At 35.7% G+C, this 24,099-nt stretch overlaps 2 pseudogenes; both read right to left on the bottom strand.

Moving 5' to 3' along the window:
- Positions 1–7,246: 7,246 nt before the first annotated feature.
- LOC120879864 lies at positions 7,247–9,000 on the bottom strand (annotated as a pseudogene).
- Positions 9,001–21,959: 12,959 nt separating this feature from the next.
- Positions 21,960–22,669, bottom strand: LOC120879892 (annotated as a pseudogene).
- Positions 22,670–24,099: the final 1,430 nt, after the last annotated feature.

Here is a 24,099-nt window from a genome sequence, read left to right as displayed (position 1 = left end):
ACTTTTAGATGAGATTAAAATTTAAACCAAAAGACTTCATAAAGAGCAAATTACCCTTCATACTGTGGATCGACCTCTTCTATTTAGTTGCAGTTCTTTTAAAAAATTAAGCTTTCTTGATGAAGACATAATTCAGTTTCCAGGATGACTCCAGACTTGAACTGCAACATCAACTCTTCCTACAATAAGTCTCTCAATTTCTCACTCTCTTCACCCCTCCCTCCCCCTGAAATATACTACTGTAGAAATATGCTACTGTTTCTATTTTTCTGGAGAACACTGAGTAATACAGTTCTCCTCAGTGAAATATCTATTCTGCTTGTTTCCTAATTATTCAACTCTAGAGGTTTCAGTTTTTAATATATCCTATAAACAATTTGCTGTAGAATTGTAGCTTGCAATGTTTTTCCCAGGATGTAACTTGTCTTGCCATCCATTTAACAGAATATTACACTATTTGGTTGATGAATCCCAATTTCTCAAAGCAACAGTAACAACAAAACCCAAACTCAAAACCTAGAATTCCATATCTAATAAAACCACCCTTCATATATAGACAAAATAAAACCTTCTGTGAATAGATAAAACATGAGAAAGTTTCCAGGCATCAGAACTGAACTGCAAATAACAGTAAATAGATGTGTGTGTGCTTAGTCTTTCAGTCATGTCTGACTCTTCATGATCTCATGGACTGTAGCCTGCCAGGCTCCTCTGTCCATGGGGCTTCTCCAGGTAGGAACATTGCAGTGGGTTGCCATTCCCTTTTCCACAGGATCTTCCAAAACCGGGGATCAAACTCAAGCCTCCTGCTTTGCAGGTGGATTCTTTACAATCTAAGCCACAGGAAAGACCCTAAAATAAAGGGAAATGACACCAAACAGAATGTTAGGTGTAGGAAGAAATGAAGGGCAAGCAAAATTCTAAAGATCACACTTCTTGTGTTGTCTTTAATGTATGTAGATGTAATATATATGAAAAACATTGCACAAAGGATGAGGATAATTAATTGTATGTATCTGCAGCAAGATTTCTCCATTTTAGGTACTAGATTAAGGGTACTGTGATACATTAAAGACACATTTAAAAATTTATTTTTTATATTAAAGCATTCTTTATTTAGATTATTATATTCATTTCAGGTACAATATAGTGATTCAATATTTTATAGATTTATTCCATTTAAATTTATTACAAAATATCAGCTATATTTCAAGAATTACCTATAGAGAAATCACTAAAAAGTGTATTCAGTTTAGTTCAGTTCAGTCACTGAGTCATGTCCGACTCTTTGCGACCCCATGAATCACAGCATGCCAGGCATCCCTGTCCATCACCATCTCCCGGAGTTCACTCAGACTCACGTCCATCCAGTCAGTGATGCCATTCAGCCATCTCATCCTCGGTCGTCCCCTTCTCCTCCTGCCCCCAATCCCTCCCAGCATCAGAGTCTTTTCCAATGAGTCAAGTCTTCACATGAGGTGGCCCAAGTACTGGAGTTTCAGCTTTAGCATTATTCCTTCCAAAGAAATCCCAGGGCTGATCTCCTTCAGAATGGACTGGTTGGACCTCATTGCAGTCCAAGGGACTCTCAAGAGTCTTCTCCAACACCGCAGCTCAAAAGCATCAATTCTTCGGTGTTCAGCCTTCTTCACAGTCCAACTCTCACATTCATACATGACTACTGGAAAAACCATAGCCTTAACTAGATGGACCTTAGTTGGCAAAGTAATGTCTCTGCTTTTGAATATGCTATCTAGGTTGGTTATAACTTTTCTTCCAAGGAGTAAGTGCCTTTTAATTTCTTGGCTGCAGTCACCATCTGCAGTGATTTTGGAGCCCCCCAAAATAAAGTCTGACACTGTTTCCACTGTTTCCCCATCTATTTCCCATAAAGTGATGGGACCGGATGCCACGATCTTCGTTTGCTGAATGTTGAGCTTTAAGCCAACTTTTTCACTCTCCTCTTTCACTTTCATCAGAGGGTTTTTAGTTCCTCTTCACTTTCTGCCATAAGGATTATGTCATCTGCATATCTGAGGTTATTGATATTTCTCCTGGCAATCTTGATTCCAGCGTGTGTTTCTTCCAGTCCAGCATTTCTCATGATGTTCTCCAAATATAAGTTAAATAAGCAGGGTGACAATATACAGCCTTGACGTACTCCTTAAGTCAATAGAGTAAATAAACTACAATAGTTTTTTTTAAAAAAAAAGTGTAAATAGAATACTTGACGTACTCCTTAAGTCAATAGAGTAAATAAACTACAATAGTTAAAAAAAAAAGAAAAGAAAGAAAGAACCCAATAGTAGGACAGAAGGATAAGGAGACAGGATTGGGCAAGCAGGAAATAGTAAAACAGACCTCAACCCAACCATTTATATTAATTTTGTTTATAATTAATGATCTAAATATTCCAAGTGGTGGTGTAATCCCATTGTCACCCTGCTTTTAACTTATATGCAGAGTACTTCATGTGAAATGCCTGGCTGGATGAAGCACAATCTGGAATCAAGATTGCCTGGAAAAATATCAACAACCTCAAATATGCAGATGACAACCATTCTTATGACAGAAAGCAAAGAAGAACTAAAGATCCTCTTGATGAGAATGAAAGAGGAGAGTGAAAAAGTTGGCTTAAAACTCAATATTCAGAAAACTAAGATCATGGCATCAAGCCCCATCATTTCATGGCAAATAGTTGGGGAAACAATGGAAACAGTGACATACTTTATTATGGGGGGCTCCCAAATCACTGCAGATGGTTCCTGCAGCCATGAAATTGAAGGACGTTTGCTCCTTGAAAGAAAAGTTATGACAAATCTAGATAGCATATTAAAAAGCAGAGACATTACTTTGCTGACAAAGGTCTGTCTAATTAAAGTTTTGTTCTTTTCAGTAGTCATGTATGGATGTAAAAGTTGGACTATAAAGAAAGCTGAGTGCCAAAGAATTGATGCCTTTAAACTGTGGTGTTGGAGAAGACTCTTGAGAGTCCCTTGGAATGCAAGGAGATTCAACCTGTCAATCCTAAAGGAAATCAGTTCTGAATATTCATTGGAAGGACTGATGCTGAAGCTGAAACTCCAATACTTTGGCCACCTGATGCGAAGAGCTGACTCACTTGAAAAGACCCAGATGATGGGAAAGATTGAGGGCTGGAGGACAAACGAATGAGAGAAGATGAGATGGTTGTATGGCATCACTGATGCAATGGACATGAGTTTCAGTAGTCTCCAGTATTTGGTGATGGACAGGGTATACTGGTGTGCTGCTGTCCATAGAGTCACAAAGAGTAGGACATGACTGAGCAACTGAACTGAACTGAGCAACTAAGCACAGAACTCATATCCAATAATTATAGAATATTTATTCTGCACCCATACTTCTCATCAGAATAGACCATATCCACCAGTCTCAAATATAGAAATACTAGAAAGTATTTTCTCTGAAGATATTGATTTTAAAATAAAAATTAATTATTAAAGGCATTGAGAAATATCCTATATATTTGGACATTTAAAAATCATTTGTAAATATTCATGGATCAAATGGGCTTATCAGGAGGTGCTAGTGATAAGGAACCCACTTGCCAATGCAAGAGAGGTAAGAGATCCAGGTTCAGTCCCTGGGTCGGGAAGATCCCCTGGGGGAGGGCATGGCATGCCACTCCAGTGTTATTGCCTGGAGAATCCCATGGACAGAGGAGCCTGTTGAGCTACAGTCGATTGGGTTGCAAAGAGTCAGACATGAATGAAGCAACTTAGCATGCATGCATGGACCAAAAATGCAATCACAGAGATAATTATAAAATATTTTGAAATTAATTATATTAAAAATCTCAATATATCTGCATTTGTGGAAGTATAATAGTGATTAGAGAGAAACTTATAGAATAAATGATCACATATAAAAATCTAAAAATAAATAATCTCATAAAAATAAATGGAAGTTGAGTAATTTAAATCTGATGCAATTAGAAAGAAGGAAATAATAGTCATAAGAGCACAAACAAAAGAAAAAGCACAACAGTAATAGGAGAAACAGCAAAAAATAATAATTCTCGAATAGGCACATTAGTAAGACCAAGTAAGACAGGAAACAAGTGAGAGTATAAATTACCTACATCAGAAACTAGAGATAGAATATAAATAATGATCTTTGCATAGACAATAAAAGGTAATTAAAGGGTTTTCATGCCCAACTCTATGCCAAGAAATGGAACAATCTTGAAAAACCACAACTTGCCACACTTGTCACAGAATTTCCTTCTGCAAATTAAAGAAGCTCTCAAAGCCCCTATGCTTTCAGAGCTGACTTTGCTCAAATGTGATTGGAAGAGTTGATAGCAACCCTATATGATATCTTTTATAAATCAGAAAAGAAGCAAACTTGCTGACTCATTTTGTGAAGGCAGAATAACACTGACATAGAAACATGAATATTACAGCTTGCATTGCATCCCACAAAAGATATGTTGAAGTCCTAACTCTTGGTACCTTTGAAGGTGACCTTATTTGGAATCAGGGTCTATGTGGATGTAAATGCTGCTGCTGCTGCTAAGTCGCTTTAGTCATGTCCGACTCTGTGCGATCCCATAGTCGGCAGCCCACTAGGCTCTTCTGTCCCTGGGATTCTCCAGGCAAGAAGACTGGAGTGGGTTGCCTTTTTCTTCTCCAATGCATGAAAGTAAAAAGTGAAAGTGAAGACGCTCAGTCGTGTCTGACTCTTAGCAACCCCATGGACTGCAGCCCATGAGGGTCCTCCTCCATGGGATTTTCTAGGCAAGAGTACTGAAGTGGGTTGCCATTGCATGTAAATAAATTAGTCTAAACTTATACTAATTAGGGTGGTCCTTAATCCATGGGACTTATCTCCCTATAAGAAGAGAAGACACTGACTCATAAGGAGAGAAGACCACATGACTAGGGAGGTAGAGATGGAAGACTAATGGAGAGTCACAAACACTTGAGTTGGAAATGTCAATTACTTCATTGTGAATATTAAATACTAATGGTGATGAAATGGCAAAGGTAGAGGAGAAGAGGATGAGAATATATGATACAGAATATCAATAATAAATATTCTCTGAAAATGGAGAGGTTCAAAAGATGCAAAACTCGAGTGTTAGAAATACATTAGTATAATTAGGGTGACAATAACTAGAATTTACTGAAAAGTTTACATATGCTTAACACTGTATAGGCAAGCAGAAAATCATTAAGACATTCAATGAAACCTCTTTATATTATACAAAATTAATAAATAATTAGGTAAAGAACTAATAAAACCAACAAACAACTTTGAAAGTGAAAGTGAAAGTTGCTCAGTCGTATCCAACTCTTTGCAACCCTATGGACTTCACATTTCATGGAATTCTCCAGACCAGAATACTGGAGTGGGTTGCCCTTCTTTCCCTTCTCCAGGGGATCTTCCCAACTCAGGGATCAAACCCAGGTTTCCCACATTGCAGATGGATTCTCTTCCAGCTGAGCCATCAGGGAAGTCCAAGAATACTGGAGTGGGTAGCATGTCCCTTCTCCAGCGGATCTTCCTGAGCCAGGAATTGAACAGGGGTCTCCTGCATTGCAGAAGAATTCTTTACCAACTGAGCTATCAAAATATATTTCATTTATGATTTTCCCCCCACCAAAAGCTTTAGATTGATTTTTAATATTTGAATACACTTAAAAATTTTTCACTTAATGCATTCCTTTTGTCAAATACAGCTTTGGAAATATTGTGGTGACCCACAATATTTCCAAAGCTGTATTTGACAAAAGGAATGCATTAATTGAGGTTTATTTGAGTGCATTCAAATATTAAAAATCAATCTAAAGCTTTTTTGGAGGAATCATAAATGATATATATTTTCATATTATCATAAGGTCATTTAACATTTTTTCCCAGTGTTATCATACACATAAAGCTGTAAACAGCACAACAGGATAAAAAGTATCCTGTATTTTAGTTTTTATAAATTCTACAGCAAGAGACAGGAGAGTGGAAGAATGTGTATAGTTGTAGTTACTTATATTTTTGAAGTCTTGTTTCTTCTTGAAAGTGATGCCAAAATATTATAAATTTCTCAAGAGGCCATTTTATAACAAGGAACTCTTGTATTTACCTATAAATTCCAGTGTCAGATGTGTAATCTATTGTAGTGAAGATCAGAGAGACTGGATGTGCTGTCAGACAATATCTGTGGTGGTGAGGATGAATGGGATTTTTTTTTTTTTTGTCAGTTATTTCCAAGTTTTTCTTACTTGTATCTGACAGTGTTATATATCCATTCATCCTTAAAGCTTTTGTGGAAAATAATTTGTTAAAACTACCACTCAACTTTGATAAGTAAGAGTACTTTTATTAATAATACTTTATAATAGCCTTTTATTTCAAAACATGATGCACTTTGTCAATTTTTACATAGTAATGACTTTGTGGTCTTGGCTTTATGACTAATTCATCATATTCATTGAATGGTTATTACATTTGGGAGGTATAGAGATGCCCACGATATTCTAAGCAATTGATCAAAACTTTAAAGGGAAAGAAAAGACATTCTTTTGATGAAATACAACATTATAAAATATACCCACCTTATGGTGACTGGCCTCTTTCATTTCTTTTTTCTTGTTCACGTATCTGCTATAAATCTGCAAATAAATGGATAGGAGCAGCTTTTAATCTATATGGTTTTGAATTAGCTACATAATTCTTAAGCAGAAACATTACTTAAAGAACAATTCTTTTCCCTCCCTAAACATACCAAAATTTCTATTATAAGGTATGTGAAGTTTTAGACTATTCTAAATCGTGTGTGTGTGTGTGTGTGTGTTCAGTTGCTCAGTCATGTCCGACTCTTTTGCAACCCTAAGGACTGTAGCCAGGCAGGCTCTTCTGTCCAGGAGATTTTCCAGGCAAATCCAGAGTTGCCATTTCCTACTTTGGAAGATCTTCACCACCCAGGGATCAAATCCACGTCTCTTGTGTCTCCTGCATTGGCAAATGGATTCTTTAAAACTTCTATTTTATTAACTAATCAAGTATTTTACTGTGTGTGTTAATTGCTCAATGTTTCCAACTCTTTGTGACCCCATGGACTGTAGCCTTCAAGGCTCCTATGTCCATGAAATTCTCCAGGCAAGAACACTGGAATATGTTGACATTTCCCACTCCAGGGGATCTTCCAGACCCAAGAATTGAACCCGGACCTCCCACTTTGCAGGCAGATTCTTTACCATGTGAGCTACCAGGGAAGCATCAGATGAATATCAAGTACATCTGATGCCTGCTGATAAGCCATGTTGAAAAAGAAGTATCTCTATAAACTTCTCACTGGTAAGCAGAGGCTGTAGGCAACATGAACCAAAGTGAAGTAAAAGCTTAATAATTCAAGATGTTCTCTACACTGTAAGCATGTCTCCAACGAAAGTGGAAAGCTTCTATATTTGTGACATAATAAAGCTGATAAACAGCTGCCAAATCTCTGAGTAGACCAGAGACCGCAAAGTAATTGCACCTATGGGCAAAGTTTTATTCACAGTCTCATCAGAAATCTTGTAAAAGTCACTCTACCGTTTTCTAGCACATGGATGAATCACATTTAGGACCCAAGAATAAAGGAAGAAAAACATGGCCAGTCTTATGGCTACCACCACTGATCCTCTCCAGAAGGTAAATAGTCACAGGGGTAAATTTGTAATTGCTCTGATTCCAAATCAACAGGAACAAAATTCAACTGACTGGCAAGTTCAATAACCTTCTGTGGAGCTTGAATATTGTTGCTGCATATATAAACATGCCAGATAGCATCCTTAGATCTTAAAGGAAGGGCCCAAGTTGTTGCTCAGTTGCTAAATCATGTCCGACTCTTTACCACCTCACGGATTGCAGCATGCCAGTCTTCCCTGTCTTTCAATATCTCCTGGAGTTTGCTCAAACTCATGTCCACTAAGTCAGTGATGCTATCCAACCATCTCATCCTCTGTAGCCCCCTTCTCCTCTTGCTCTCAATCTTTCCCAGCATCAGGGTCTTTTCCAATGAGTAGTCTCTTTACATCAGGTGGCTAAATATTGAAGCTTAAGCATCAGTCCTTCCAATGAACATTCAGGGTTAATTTCCTTTAGGATTGACTGGTTTGATTTCCTTGCTGTCCAAGGGAATCTCAAGAGTCTTCTCCAGCACCACAATTTGAAGCATCAATTCTTTGGCACTGAGCCTTCTTTATGGTCAAACTGTCATATCCATATATGACTACTTGAAAAACCACAGCTCTGACTAAATAGACATTTTTGTAAAATGATGTCTCTGCTTTTTAATATTCTGTCTAGGTTTGTTATAGCTTTTCTTCCAAGGAGCAAGCATTTTTTTAAATTTCAGGGCTGCAGGCACTCTCCACAGTGATTCTGGAGTCCAAGAAAATAAATTCTGTCACTGTTTCCATTGTTTCCCCTTCTATTTGCCACGAAGTGATAGGACCAGATGCCCAAGCTGAGACAACATTAAATCCTTTCACAATCAAAGAGTCCAGGAATAATGAAGCCAAATATCCCACATTGGATGTTGGGTATTGGTTTACCCTCATGTTATTGTTCACATCAATCAAAATTCACCCACAGCAGATGTCTAGGTCCCACAGTAAGGTGTAATGTTCCTATATATAACAACATCATTCTATTTGATATGATTTGATTTAATCAACTTCTCTGTGAGTGGTATCTACCATATGAGGATAAAATTCAGCAGAAAATTTAGGATTTCTGCTTCCTATGACGACATCATGATAGCCATATCTAATAAGTCAAATAGTCAGGGACTTAGCTAAATTTCTATTGCCAATTACACCTATAGTGGCCTTCCTTGCATCCTTCTTTTTTTCTTTTTTGCCATTCCCTGTGGCATGTGGGATCTTAGTTCCTTGACCAGGGATCAAACCGGTGTTTCTTGCATTGGAAGCATAGCGTCTCACCTGGACCACCAGCAAAGTCCCTTCCTTGCATCTTTGATACCATTTTTTCTCCTGAGGCCAAAGAGTTTTTCTAAGGCTCTTGTGGTTTCCCATCAGTGTTTCATTCCTTGATACAGACTCTTCCAAGATCACCAGGGATATCTCCAGAATCTGGTTAAAACAAAGATTCTATTTGAGTGAGTCTGCAGTGAGGCCAAAGAATCAGCATTTCTAATAAGGTGAGCCCAATGCTGCTTGTATGCGGGCTCCTCTTTGAAGAGAAAGGCCCTCTATACCCTCTGACTTGCCCTTTTCTATGATGCCCCTTGTCAGTTTCTCCCTTCTCTCTGAGTCACATCAGAAGATTAGATCATGGCATTTCAGAAGCTATCCATGGCTGATGATCCCCCTCAGAGAACGTGAAAATGTAGAGACAGTAGTTTGGCTCAAGCAGTGTAAGGCAAAGTGTACATTTTCTGTGTAGTGATGAAGTAAAAACAAACTTGACAGCAGATGAAATGAGTATTTTATGGACATGCAATGGAAAAGAGAAATATTTAAGTATTAGTGGTTCAGTCATGTCTGACTCGTTGCAACTCCACGGACTATAGCCTGCCAGGCTCCTCTTACCATGGGATTTCCCAAGGATTCTTAGGCAAGAATACTGGAGTGAGCAGCCATCCCCTTCTCCAAGGGATCTTCCCAACCCAGGGACTGAATCCAGGTCTCCTGCATTGCAGGCAGATTCTTTACTGCCTGAGCCCCCAGGGAATCCCAGAAATATTTAAGGGAGAGAGATAAAATAAGAGAGAGAAGAAAACAATATTAAAGGAATGGGATGAAGCACAAAGACAATTTCTGTGGCTGAAAAGCTTGACAAGACATTCAAGAAATACCTGGGAAGTCCCATCCCTAGAAGTTTTGCTCTGTAACTGTGTTCTCCTCTCTTGCTGCTTATGGTCACCAGCTTTAGAAAACAGTCCATTGTGAATATTTTTATATTTCTTTAAGGCCAAGGCTTTCTGACCCAAGAGCACTGGCAAGCTTGATTAAAGGATGATTGTTCAGAAGCTCTATATTGTATATTGTTCCAAACAGACTATGGGGATTAGACTCATCTGACCTGGAGACGTTTGCTCAGATTCTAGGACACTAAAAATCTAGGTACCTTCTTAATACTCTACCCAGAAAACATTTATTTTATATTGTTTTGCTTTTTTGCAACTCAAAGTGAAGGACTTTCTTTCAACCAGGGGAGGTTGGGCCCCATACTTCTACAAGCTCTAAATCTAAGATTCTTACAGATTTCCCTGGTGGCTCAGTGGTAAAGAATCCATATGCCAGCGCAGGAGACATGGGTTTGATCCCTGAGTTGGGAAAATCTTACCTGGCTCAGAACAACTAAGCCAGTGAACCATAACTAGTAAGTCTGTAATTTACAGCCCAGGAGCCACAACTGCTGAGACCACACACCTACAGCCATGCTCCCCAACAAGAGAAGACACTGCAATGAGAAGCCCATGCACAGTAACTAGAGAGAAGGCCTTGCTTGCTGAAAGTAGAGAAAAACCCACCCAGCAATGACGACTCTGCACATCCAAAAATAAATATATAAAAATTTAAGGAAAAACATCCTTGAGCTGCAGGAACTAGCGAACATTTGGCTGACACGGTACCCCTCCATCGGCATCAGGGCTCCAGGAAATAGCACTGAGATTCCCTATGAGAATTAAACTTTTCTAGACCAGGGATTAAATAGTTTCTGTCAACACACATGCATACAATTTCATACAAACAGTTATCAACCACCTGCACAGAGAAGTTCTACCCCAGTTCCTCACTCTGTAGTGCCTGTATCAGTTCCTCACTCTGTAGTGCCTGTATCACTGTTTCCTGGACTCTGACACTCTAGTCCCATCACCTAGACTTTGCTTCACTCTTCTGACCGAGGTCCACTGTGACCTCCAGCATTAAGTGCCCTGTTCTTCACTATGACCAACACAATCTTGTGGTTATGAATATCAATTCTTTGCAGTCTGCTTCTAAACCCTGATTTTAGTCAAATGTCCAAGACCTGAATGTGTTAGGTACATCTCTGAAAGACATACTCTCTAGTAACTTAGAAGCATTTGATCTCAGAAAATGCAAAGATTAGGTGAAATTCATTTTAAGAACTGTTGAAGCTGCCCAAAACATATTTCAAGTATATTTGCTTTCATAAGACTAGTCAAACTCTAAATGGATTCTATTTTACTTATTACAAGTATTTATTCATAGTACAAAGGTGATTGTAATGATTTCATTGAAATTATTTTAAGCTTATCTTATGGACATAATGTTCTGAAATGTGTATTTATATACTACAGTAATAAAGAACACAATATATACAATATACAATATATATAATATATACAATATAATATATATATATATATCTCCAAAATCACTGCAGATGGTAATTGCAGCCATGAAATTATAAGATGCAGAGGATGAGATGGCTGGATGGCATCACTGACTCGATGGACATGAGTTTGGGTAACTTTGGGAGTTGGTGATGGACAGGGAGGCTTGGTGTGCTGCAATTCATGGGGTCACAAAGCGTTGGACATGACTGAATGACTGAACTGAATTGAACCGAATACATATCACAGGGAAAGCTATGCCTGTGAATAGGCTGATTATCCTATTCTTGTGATTGAATTTGACTCCTAAAACACTCTATGATTAGTTATCTATTTCTCATTAAGTGAAAACAGAAGAATAAACTTGGATCTAAAATGGAAAATACAACCCACAGGCTGAAATTTTATTATAACAGATGTAAGATGCCTTAGTTTAAATCAGTAATATGCCAACATGGGTTTTAGGATAAAACCAGTAATGGAGTATAAACATGAATTGGATACAAAGTTAAAAGTGAAAAGAAGTACACAATTTGTGGAAAAGATAAACCTGAAAATGACTACAATCATATGATTTATATTACCATTGAATTTAATGACAAGTGATACTTGCTGTGAAATGGATGAGCTAGAAAATTCTACTTTGCTTGAAATTCACTATGGGCAAAACCTGATAACTCATAATCTTCTCCAGATAAAGTTGTATTTATTCAAGCTGTACCTTTTCTCCAAATTCAAATCCTTTTTGGCTGTACTAAGTGTTCTTCTATCTTTTAGGTTGAATTAAGTCTTTTTAATTTTTCCAAAAATTCTTTTCAAGCATCAGGTATACCAAAGTATAGTAATTTTGTAATATATTTTAGTTAAAAATCTTTCTCTTTCACAGATAAAAGATTGGGTAATATTAGAGTATTATATATCATGTATGTTCTATCTCCATTATTTAGCACAGTATTAGGGTTTTTCACACTGTTCTCAGAATAATTTCAAATCTTCAGAAACAAGAAATCAATAAAGACTCACCTCAGTTCAGTTCAGTCACTCAGTCGTGTCCGACTCTTTGCGACCCCATGAATTGCAGCACACCAGGCCTCCCTGTCCATCACCAACTCCTGGAGTTCACTCAAATTCACATCCATCAAGTCGGTGATGCCATCCAGCCATCTCATCCTCTGTCGTCCCCTTCTCCTCCTGCCCCCCAATCCCTCCCAGCATCAGAGTCTATACTAATGAGTCAACTCTTCGCATGAGGTGGCCAAAGTACTGGAGTTTCAGCTTTAGCATCATTCCTTCCAAAGAACACCCAGGACTGATCTCCTTTAGAATGGACTGGTTGGATCTCATTGCAGTCCAAGGGACTCTCAAGAGTCTTCTCCAACACCACAGCTCAAAAGCATCAATTCTTCGGTGCTCAGCTTTCTTCACAATCCAACTCTCATATCCATACATGACAACTGGAAAAACTATAGCCTTGACTAGAAGGATCTTTGTTGGCAAAGTAATGTCTCTGCTTTTGAATATGCTATCTAGATTGGTCATAACTTTCCTTCCAAGGAGTAAGCGTCTTTTAATTTCATGGCTACAATCACCATCTGCTCTGATTTTGGAGCCCCGCAAAATAAAATCTGACACTGTTTCCACTGTTTCCCCATCTATTTCCCATGAAGTGATGGGACCAGATGCCACAATCTTAGTTTTCTGAATATTGAGCTTTAAGCCAACTTTTCACTCTCCTCTTTCACTTTCATCAAGAGGCTTTTTAGGTCCTCTTCACTTTCTGCCATAAGGGTGGTGTCATATGCATATCTGAGGTTATTGATATTTCTCCCGGCAGTCTTGATTCCAGCTTGTGCTTCTTTCAGCCCAGCGTTTCTCATGATGTACTCTGCATAGAAGTTAAATAAGCAGGGTGACAATATACAGCCTTGACGTACTCCTTTTCCTATTTGGAACCAGTCTGTTATTCCATGTCCAGTTCTAACTGTTGCTTCCTGACCTGCATATAGTCTCTTTAAAATTTCTTACAGTTATTGTCACAATAAATTATATTACTGCAAAATCTACAGCACAGCACTGATTCTTGATTATTTGAAGAAAAAGTATATTCAATGTTAAAACTGATAAATGTTTAAAAATACTACAAATGGTTAGAAATGATCTATGACAAAAACTTTATAAAGATTTCCCTTGGGCTTTTCACAGAAAAATTACCAAATTAATACTATGTGATTAGACAAAAGTAGAAAAACCACATCCTAAGTTAAATAAGTTTATACTATCAAGATCTAAGAAAAATTAGAAGAAATTATCTTAAAGGTATTTTTCTTATAACTAAGTCTCTATAATAAAAGATTACAGTTATCACATGAATTTTTTTGTTTATTTTTAAGGAATAAATCTAGGCATGCTTTTTTTCTTTAATATCAAATGTATTTATATCAATTTTTCTCTTTTTTGTATCCATCTAAATTTATCCTAAATTGCTATGACATTGAGTTACACTTGTTTATTCAAATATTAATATGGTTCTTGTTGTTAATAATTTATTACCAGTCTTATAATTCTAATAATATCATCATCCTAATGTGAAAATATTAAGTCCACAATAATTTTAACTTAGCTTATGTATTTATTGGTGTCTTACTTTCAAAATGAATCCTTTATTTCTCTTTATCCTATATTTGCATGTAAAATGCTTAAATTATATATCAAACTTTTGTTATTTATACCTGTAAATTTGGAGCATAATGCATGTGGATGAACACATCAGATTAAAGAATGCAGTGCAAATGTACTGCTTTGATCAAGTAAGATTATATTATATGTTAATTTCATATTGTTACACGTTATTTATGATATATACTTATTAACAGGGCATCAAAAATAAGCTTCAGTATTCTCTAAAAACATACTGGAAGATAATAAAGCATTTTCCATTACATTCCAAATTTATCATACTATAATCTGTTTTAAAAGAGGTCCTGATTAAATGTCTTATGTTAGATTGTTCAAGTATTACACCAAAAAATGTAACTCTAGTTTGTCAGGGAGCTTCTTACTTTCAAGAGCCAAGCATGTTTATAATTGAATTCTTCTTGATTTTGAAAATAAAATGTCAATGAATACATAGGCTAAGTTAAAGTCATTATTGAATTAATAGTTTTGCATTAGAATCATAAGATTATTAGAATTTTAAGAATGATAATATATAAATAGAATTATATGAATGATAATGTGCCAACAATGTTCAAACTATGACAGAATTGTACACATTTCACCAGCTAACAAAGTAATGCTCAAATTCTCCAAGCTAGGTTTCAACAGTACATGAACTGAGAACTTCCAGATGTTCAAGCTGGATTTAGAAAAGGCAGAGGAACCAGAGATTAAATTGCCAACATCCATTGGGTCATGAAAACTGAAGAAAATTCCAGAGTAACCTCTACTTCTGCTTCATTGACTACACTGAAGCTTTTGACTGTGTGGATCACAACACACTGTGGAAAATTCTTCAGGAGATGGGAATACCAGACCTGCCTCCAGGAAACCTATATGCAGGTCAAGAAGCAAAAATTAGAACCGGACATGGAACAACAGACTGGTGTCAAATTGGGAAATCAGTATATCAAGGTTGTATATTGTCACCCTGCATGTTTAACTTATATTCAGAGTACATCATGTGAAGTGCCAGGCTGGATGAAGCACAGGCTGGAATCGAGATTTCCAGGAGATATATCGATAACCTCAGATATGAAGATGGCACCACCCATATGGCAGAAAGTAAAGAGGAACTAAAGACCCTCTTGATGAAAGTGAAAGAGGAGAGAGAAAAAGCTGGTTTAAAACTAAACTTTCAAAAAACGAAGATCATGGCATCTGGTCCCATCACTTCATGGCAAATAGATGGGGAAACAATGGAAACAGTGACAGACTTTATTTTCTTGGGCTCCAAAATCACTGCAGATGGTGAGTGCAGTCATGAAATTAAAAATAGCTTGCTGCTTGGAAGAAAAACTATGACAAAACTAGACAGCATATTAAAATGCGGAGACATTACTTTGCCAAGAAATTTCTACATAATCAGTGCTATAGTTTTTTCAGTAGTCATGTATGGATGTGAGAGTTGGACTATGAAGAAGACTGAGCACCTAAGAACTGATGTTTTTGAACTGTGGTGTTGGATAAGATTCTAGAGAGCCCCTTGGACTGCAAGGGGATCAAATCAGTCAACCCTAAAGATTAGTCCTGAGTGTTCACTGGAAGGACTGATGTTGAAGCTGAAGCTCCAATACTTTGGCCACCTGATGTGAAGAGCTGACTCACTGAAAAAGATCCTGATGCTGTGGAAGACTGAAGGCAGGAAGGGAAGAGGACGACAAAGGATGAGATAGTTGGACGGTATCACCGACTCAATGGACATGAACTTGAGCAAGGTCTAGGACTTGGTGATGGACAGGGAAGCCTGGAGTGCTGCAGTTCATGGAGCTGAAAAGAGCTGGACATGACTGAGTGACTAAACAAAGAATGATAATGAGAATTCACGGGAAAACTAGAAAAAGCTAGGAACAAAACAAAGAACTAGAAAACAAACTATGGAAGAAAAAATTCCCTTCTATACATAGTATAAACAACCCTGAAGGATGGAACTTATCCTCTCTATATCCTAGTTGAATTATAAATAAAATTTAGTATCACAATATTTACAGTAGCTTCAACTAGATTCATTACTTTTTTGTTTACATCACATGAGCATTCTGTGTACGCTCTGTATATTTAAAGCTGCATATATTTGTACATATGACAGAACCCAATTTATGTGTTTAGTTCTTCAGCTGTGTTTTTGCATCATAATTACAAATAAGGTTTAATATTTAGCAAATTTGCTTAATAAATGTAAAAACAAAAATTCCCTAAAGCCACACTACTATATAGCAATTACATTTCTGAATGTTAGCATTTATTTTGAAAATTTCTTTTAAAGGCAGCTTTAACAAATTTAAAATTTACTGAATTATTTGATGCATATGTTCTTCCTTAGTGAAAGCATCATATTAGTAACAGAAATATGTAGAAATTATCAATAATCACTTATGAGACAGAGCCATCTTCTCAGTTCATATTATTTTATATATTGTTGTGTTGGTAATGAGTGTGAAAGTAAGAATTAAATGAGTTAATTAAAATAAATGTTGAAATCTTACTTTAATGTAAAATCTGCCTGTTTGAACTTAGAAAATGTTTGTTCTATGATAAAGTTTTTCTCATATATGGATACAGCATTGCCATTGTAATTCTAGTCTTGACACTGATCTAAGACTTAAACTTCATTCTCTACTCTTTTCAAACACTCGTCTGGTTTCTGTTTAGTCTTCAGTAAAAATGAATGAGGTAACAGAAATCACTTGCTTGGGTCAAAACTTTTTAAGTTTCTACTTGGAAAATCTTTGCACAAATCTTAAAGTACTGTTGGAAGAAATTAATGTTCTCCATGCCAGCTAATTTATGTATAAGGTAACTAGTTTGGAATTTATCCATTATATAATGGTTTATCACTGTATCTCCTGGTCAATATTCCCCAATTTCAGTACACTTGGGTTCCTCATCTTGTCTCCTCCTACTAGCAAGATTTACTCTACAACTCCTTGTTACATTTTCATTCTCATGAAATAGAAGTGAAAGAGTTAGTTTTTCAGTCATGTCCAACTCTTTGCGACCCCATGGAGCTGCCTGTCACTCTCCTCTGTCCATGGAATTCTCCAAGCAAGTATACTGAGTGGGTTGCTATTTCCTTCTCCAGGGGATCTTCCTGACCCCAGGGGTCGAACCCAGGTTTCCTGCATTGCAGGTGGGTTTTTTACCATCAGGGCCACTAGAGAAGCCTTTTATTCTCATACTCTTATCCAAAGCCTAATATGCCAATAAGATCATTTTTTAAAAGGAGTAAAAAGCATTTTTATATATGTATATATTAAATGGGTTCCAAATATAAGATTGCTATGAAATAAGGCATACAATTTGAATCTTCATTTTATTTGTCTACAAGATTGACTTCTATTGATGACTCCTGCCTGTCCCTAGTGCTCTCTTCACTTGGCCAATGGCACAAAATGACTCTGATGCTCGTGCTAACTCAGCCACAGTCTTTACTGGTCTCTGTTCTTCAATCCAAGCCAAGAATTGTTTTTGTTCAGGTTTTTACTCTCTATTTCAAGTCATTATTATGCCATTCTTGAATTACTGCAAATCTTTCAAGACAATTTTCCTTGTCTCTAGCATTTTCCCTCTCTGAAATCATATTCTCTTAGCAACTTTGCTTGTTACTATGTGTGTACCTTAACTTACCACTTATGACACAGTATTGCAATTGTCAATTCAGTTGTCTTGTTATACATCTAGACAATAAATTCATTAAAAACAGGATTATCTTCTTCAACACTGTATTACTAGCTCATTGTAAAATGTGTAAAACATATGATAAGCAAAATACAATTTTCAGTAAACAACCCCTTTGATCTGCTATTTAGATTGCCATCTTGTGTTTTTCAGTGCTTTTTCTATCACATTTATCAGAACACCATAATTATCCAATGGTTCCACTGATTAATCAACCACACACCCTTAACAAACATGGGCCATGGATTTTTGTACCTATCATCATAATGAACTTGTTCTCACAGAAACTGTTAATGTAATGTTACTATTAACTAACAATTTCTTCTATTATTTATTGTTAATATGCAGAAAGTAGAATAAATGGACATTCAACAAATGTTGAGGTAGTGCACATATTGTGTTTTATTTCCTTCTAGGCTCCTAGTCACAAAAAGATTGTCATTAATTAACTAATTAAATCAATACATACTTTTGAAATCATGCTGTGGGATAAGAATTTCAATGAGTTGAAGCTAGAAAAGTGGGTAAAGTCCTTCCTGACTCCCCATTAAAGTTGGATTACAGTTAGAATATGTGTATATAGGTCAAATAATTAAAAAAATACATCTTAGAAACATGAAAGAAGAGGATGCTTTGGAGAGCATAAAATAAGACAAGCTAGTCTAGAAGGTAAGAGGGAAGTAGAAAATTGTGAAGCTGAGGAGGTCAGTGAACAATGAAGACTATCATTTAAATAAGCAAGATCAGGAGCTTAGAAACATGAATGAATAACTGGATAAAATAAAATTACAGACTGATGGGATAAGAGAAAAGCATCGTTGGAGTGGGGAGCACTAAAGCAGTCTTTCATTTGGGACAGGTGGTGTTTTGAGATGCTTGTGAAATATCCAAGTGGTTAGTTCTAAGAAATAGTCAACACTAAGAACGTGAGGCCAAAGAATTAGATGTGGACCTCAGACATGTATGTGTGAGACTGTAGTATGAGAAGATTATAGGCTACACAGGAGTACGTGCCATCATCTATGGCAGGTTTAAAGAGTGAAAAATGTAAGACCTTGGCTGTGGCTCTGACGTTCCCTCAACATTAACCAAAAAGCAAAGAAGAAGCCTGTAAAGGAATCTGACATGAGCCAGAGACAGAAAGCCAAGTGAATAAAATGTATGGCAAAACCAATACAGAATTGTAAAGTAAAATAAAAAATAAATAAATTAATTAATTAATAAATTAAATGTCCCAGAGCCAAAGAATATATTGAGGAAGAGGTCAACAAGTCTAATACTCTGGGTGTCAAATATGTATGAAATAAAAAGTTTCCACTGGATCAACTGGCACATAATTTATGAAACTCATATGTTCAAACAACAAAAAAATAAAAACAGAGTCTTAGAAGTTGATCAGAAAGAGTTTAGGGAGAGAGGAAAAAATTAAATGTAAATATTTTTTGAAGACATAGCTGTAAAAAGAGAATGGGAGAGGCTAGAGCCCGTGGGGATGCTGAGGAAAGTACCAATAAAGGGAAACAGGTGGAACAGAATTAGAAAAGAAGATAACTGAAAATTTAGGTCTCTTAAAAGAGACTGGAATGAGGGTTACACTGGCATTAGGAGAAGAGAATATTATTCCACCACAAGCAATAAGAAGTAGGAAAGAATAACTTCAACTACTGTAGGTTTGCATATTTAATGGGAGAAAATTGAAAACAAAAGAAACAATATTTTTAGAATTGTCTATGAAAATATGGGAGCTTAAATACTGGCTATGCTTTGGAAGAGAAAGCAGGAGATAATAGATAAGCAAAATGAGAGAAGACTGTCAGAATGTGTGGAGATTACAAGTGTTACTGCAGAGTAAATTTACAGAAGTTGTGAAAATTTCTTAATTAGCACTGTTCAATGATGAAGGTAGTTTTTAGGTGAACTAATAATTGCTATTTTACTGTAAATTCTAAGCTGGTTATTTTCTTTTATACCTCTAAATTCAGAAATAATACTTGTCTTTCCATCATTGCTAATTACTCATGACCTTGAATTTTTAACCCTTTTGTTGAAATCTATTTTACATAGGGTAAATGTGTACATATATTGATTTCCACTGTGATGACTTTCAACATATTCATCAACTGTGTAAACCATACCACTATCAAAATACAGAAAATTCTTGTTGGCTTAGAAAGGCCCTTCATGGAACTTCATTTTTCGTCTCCTCCACATGAGATTTCTACTGTGAGCATTTCAAAACAGATTGGTTTGATGGAGCTCCAATGTTTCATAAAAATGGAATCTTGCATTGTGTACTCATTTGTATTTGCTTCTTCCACTCCTTATAATGATTAAGACATTCATTCACATTGCTTTCATATATCATTAGTTTTTTTTATTCTTCCATGGTATTACATTGCAGGATGATGCCATAATTTATTTATCCATTATTCGTTAGTTGACATTAGGATAGTTCCCAATTACTGACTATTACATGCAAATATCCTTGTACCTGCTTTTGTATTTCTGCTTCTATTTTTCTTGTCTAAGTACTTAGGAGTGGAATTGCAATGTCATAAAGTTATTAAAGAAGGAGCTGCCAAAGTTACTTTCCAAAGTGACTGTACTATTTTAAGCTCCTTTTAGCAACGTATGGAGAATTTCTGCTGTTCCACATCCTTATCAAAAATATTTGTTGTCACTGTTTATACCATTTTATTGAATTTTTGTCTTTCTTCTATTATTGGTTTATAGGCTATCTAAATAATTCATTTATTTTGGGAAGAAGTTCTTGTATATATAATAGTAGTAGTAGTAGTAGTAATAACTATTATTATTATACTTTTAAGGATTCCATAACAAAATATCACAGTCTGGGTGGCTTAAACAACAGAAATTTATTTCTCACAATTCTAGAGGTTTGATGTTCAACATCAATGGGTCAACAGGTTTGATTTCTCCTTAGACCATTCCCCTTTCTCTGAAAGACTGCCACGGTATTACTGTGTTCTCATGTCACCTTTTCTCTGAGGACATATAACCCTGGTCTCTCTCTCTCTCTCTTCTTATGAACATACCAGTCATATTGAATTAGGGCTCCATGTTTATATCCTTCTTTAACTTTTATTAATTCCTTAAAAGCCCCATCTCTGAATACAGTCATAGTGGAGAGCCATATGAATTTTGGCTTCAACATATGAATTTTGGAAAGATAAGTATATATAAACATATAATTATTTTATGTATGTATAAAATATTTCCCCATCCTGTTCTGCCATCATTTTGTGAAACATATTTTTTGATGGGCAGATTTTAATTTTGAAGAAACCAGCTTATGCTTTTCTAAAAATGTTACACTTTCTGGGTCCAATTTAAGAAATACTTGCTCACTCAAAATCTGAGAAAATATGTACCTACATTTTCTTCTAGAAACTTTTTAATACTTGTGTTTATATTTATTTCAATGATTCATCTCAAATTAATTTTTGATGTATGGTGTGAAATAAATGACAAGTTTCAATGTTTAAAAGTGTTTATAAGTTGTCCCAGCCATTTGTTTCAAAGATTTTCCATTTTCCTTGGAACATCTTTGACATGATTTAAGTGTGTGAGGAAATTAGTTGCTCAGCCATGTCCAACTCTTTACGATCCCATGGACTGTACAGCCCACCAGGCTCCTCTGTTCATGGAATTCTCCAGGCAAGAATACCGGAGTGGGTTGCTATTTCTTCCTCCATGGGATTTTCCCAACCCAGGGATCGAGCTGTGGTCTCCAAATGTCTTTGTACCTTTCTATCCTCAGGTCCGTGCCACACTCTTTTGGTTAATGTGGAAATAGAGTCAGTTCAGTTCAGTCGCTCAGTTGTGTCCCACTCTTTGCGACCCTGTGGATTGCAGCACGCCAGGCCTCTCTGTCTATTACCAACTCCCAGAGCTTACTCAAACTCATGTCCATTGAGTCAGTGATGCCATCCAACCATTTCATCCTCTGTTGTCCCCTTCTCCTCCTGCCCTCAATCTTTCCATAACTCAAAGTAAATTAATATATGTCTTTTTAATTGGTTCTTCTTTTTAATGATCACTTAGCTATCTATTTTTTTTAATGTAAGATATTTTATTGTCATTTATTTTTAAATTAATTTTAATATAATCTAACACATACCATTTAGAAAACACTGAGGAATCAATGTACAAAAGTTGATGCTATTATATTTGGATAAAGTTGGCAAGTTCTGTTACTTACTTTTAGTCCAGGAAATAGCATCAAGGAAACCTAATATATTGGAATAGATGTGTGAAGTTTGGCCCCTTTTAACCTGAAGTTGTCAATAATTAGAAACAGATGTGAAATTTTATTGGTTCCCTTGGAATCATTTAGACTCCTTACACAAATTCTATCTATAAATACTTTTTAAGCAGACTATCTCTCCTAGGTCCAAATATTCTGAAATAGTCTGCAGTACTAATCTTGCAAAAAAAAATATCAATCCCTAAGCCATCAAAACACAGTTTGATAACTGGCACAAATGCTTCAACGGCTCCTAAATCTTCACTTCTTCCTGTAAATTCAATTTATAGAATGAGGTGAAAAAGTCACTTCAATCAATATATCTTGGTGCAACACACATCAGTATTGGCACATTTTGTAGGCATTCCTAATTGGCAAGATCCAAGCATAAAAATTTTTCCTTCAACATTTTCAATTACAGATTGTGGAAAATTCTTGCTTTTGCCAATTTCTTGTATCCACTCTTTCATTAGGCTAAATTTCCTAAAGTTAGAGCCTTGCATTGCAATTACTCTTTAGAAACCACAAAGGGCTTTGAAATCTCAGTCAGTTTAAGTCAGTCTCCTTTTGGGTCTGTTAAACAGATAGCATAGGATGCTATAATGCTTGTGTGGTTGCTGCGTTTGTTGTGATCCCTGAGTTGTTAATAGAAAGAACATCACCTCCTGCACAGACACCATGTAGTCACTTCCCCAGGACAACAGTTGTCACCAAGGACCTGAGATAGAGGGAGGGAGAAGTCCTGCCTCCACGCTGAGTACAACTGCCTAAATAAAATATACATATTTAAGTGTATCTTGTCAATTTCTGCCAAAAGACTGCTAGAATTTGGAGGTAAATATTTTGGAAAGAAAGGATATCTTACCAGGTTGAGGTTTCTTATTTATGAAGATTGATTCATCTTTTCATTTGTCTTTTTTTTCTTTCCTTTTTTCCCTTTTTTTTAGAAGTTTTAAATAAAGAGTTTATACAACTTTTGACAAATTTCAATTTAAACCCAAGGATTCTATTTCCTTATTTTGCTTCAAATTGGAAATGCTACTTTATCATTGTTGTAAAACAAAAATTGTAGTTATACAAAAATAAATTAGGTATTATATTGACCTCATATGCAAAAATTTTAATACAATAATTTGGGTTTTGTAGGTTCTTTTTAAAAATATAACAGAATTTTCTATTATTCTATCACTGCAAATATAAATACTTTTACTTTCAAATTCTTATCAAATTATTTATTTTTTCACTATATAAAGTTTCCATTCTGAAGAAGTAGTATCTCATTCTCAAGTCTAAGTTGAAAATACAGAGGCCCTGAAAATTAAAAACTATCTTATGTCAGGCTTCTTTCCTTAGTTACTAATTATCTGAGAGATTCACTTCTAATTTTTATTTTTTATCTTAAATGTGTGCTGAATTCTGTTAAAGACTTTTTATTCAAATATTAAGATGTATTATTTTCTTCATTCTGTTAATATAGTGAGTTATATTAATTGACTTTTTAATATGAGACAAACCTTTTCTTCTTTTGTAAAAATTAATTTATTGAAGCATAGCTCACATATATATGTTACCCATTTCATGAGTACAAATCAATGACATTTCAGTAAGTTTATCAAGTTATGCAATAATTACAAAAAATTTTAAAACATTTCATCATTTTAATAGGATTCTCCATACATATTTTTGTTAAACCTCTGCCCATTCTCAGACAATTACTAGTCTGCTTCTACAGATTTTCATTTCCTTAACATTTCATATAAAAAGCAATACAATATATAGTCACTTATGTCAGATTATGTTATTTTGAACTGAGCATAATATTTTGAGGTTCAGCCACATCATAGCATGTACCTGTAGTAATTCCTTTTTATTAATCTGTACTATTCCATTCTATGGATATACCATATTTTGTCCATCCAGTCACTACGTGGAAATCATTTACGTGGTTTCCAATTTTTATTACTAATATGATGAATAATCTTGCAAAAGCCATCCACCTGTAAGTTTCTAGGTGGAAATATATACAATTTCTCTTGAACAGACAACCACTAGTGGGGTTGAATTGCCAAATCATAAATTAAAAAAAAAA

The sequence above is a fragment of the Oryx dammah genome, unplaced genomic scaffold (genome assembly GCF_014754425.2).
Source record: "Oryx dammah isolate SB20612 unplaced genomic scaffold, SCBI_Odam_1.1 HiC_scaffold_21, whole genome shotgun sequence".
In the NCBI taxonomy this organism is placed as follows: domain Eukaryota; kingdom Metazoa; phylum Chordata; class Mammalia; order Artiodactyla; family Bovidae; genus Oryx; species Oryx dammah.
This window is presented reverse-complemented; position numbering and strand designations above follow the sequence as displayed.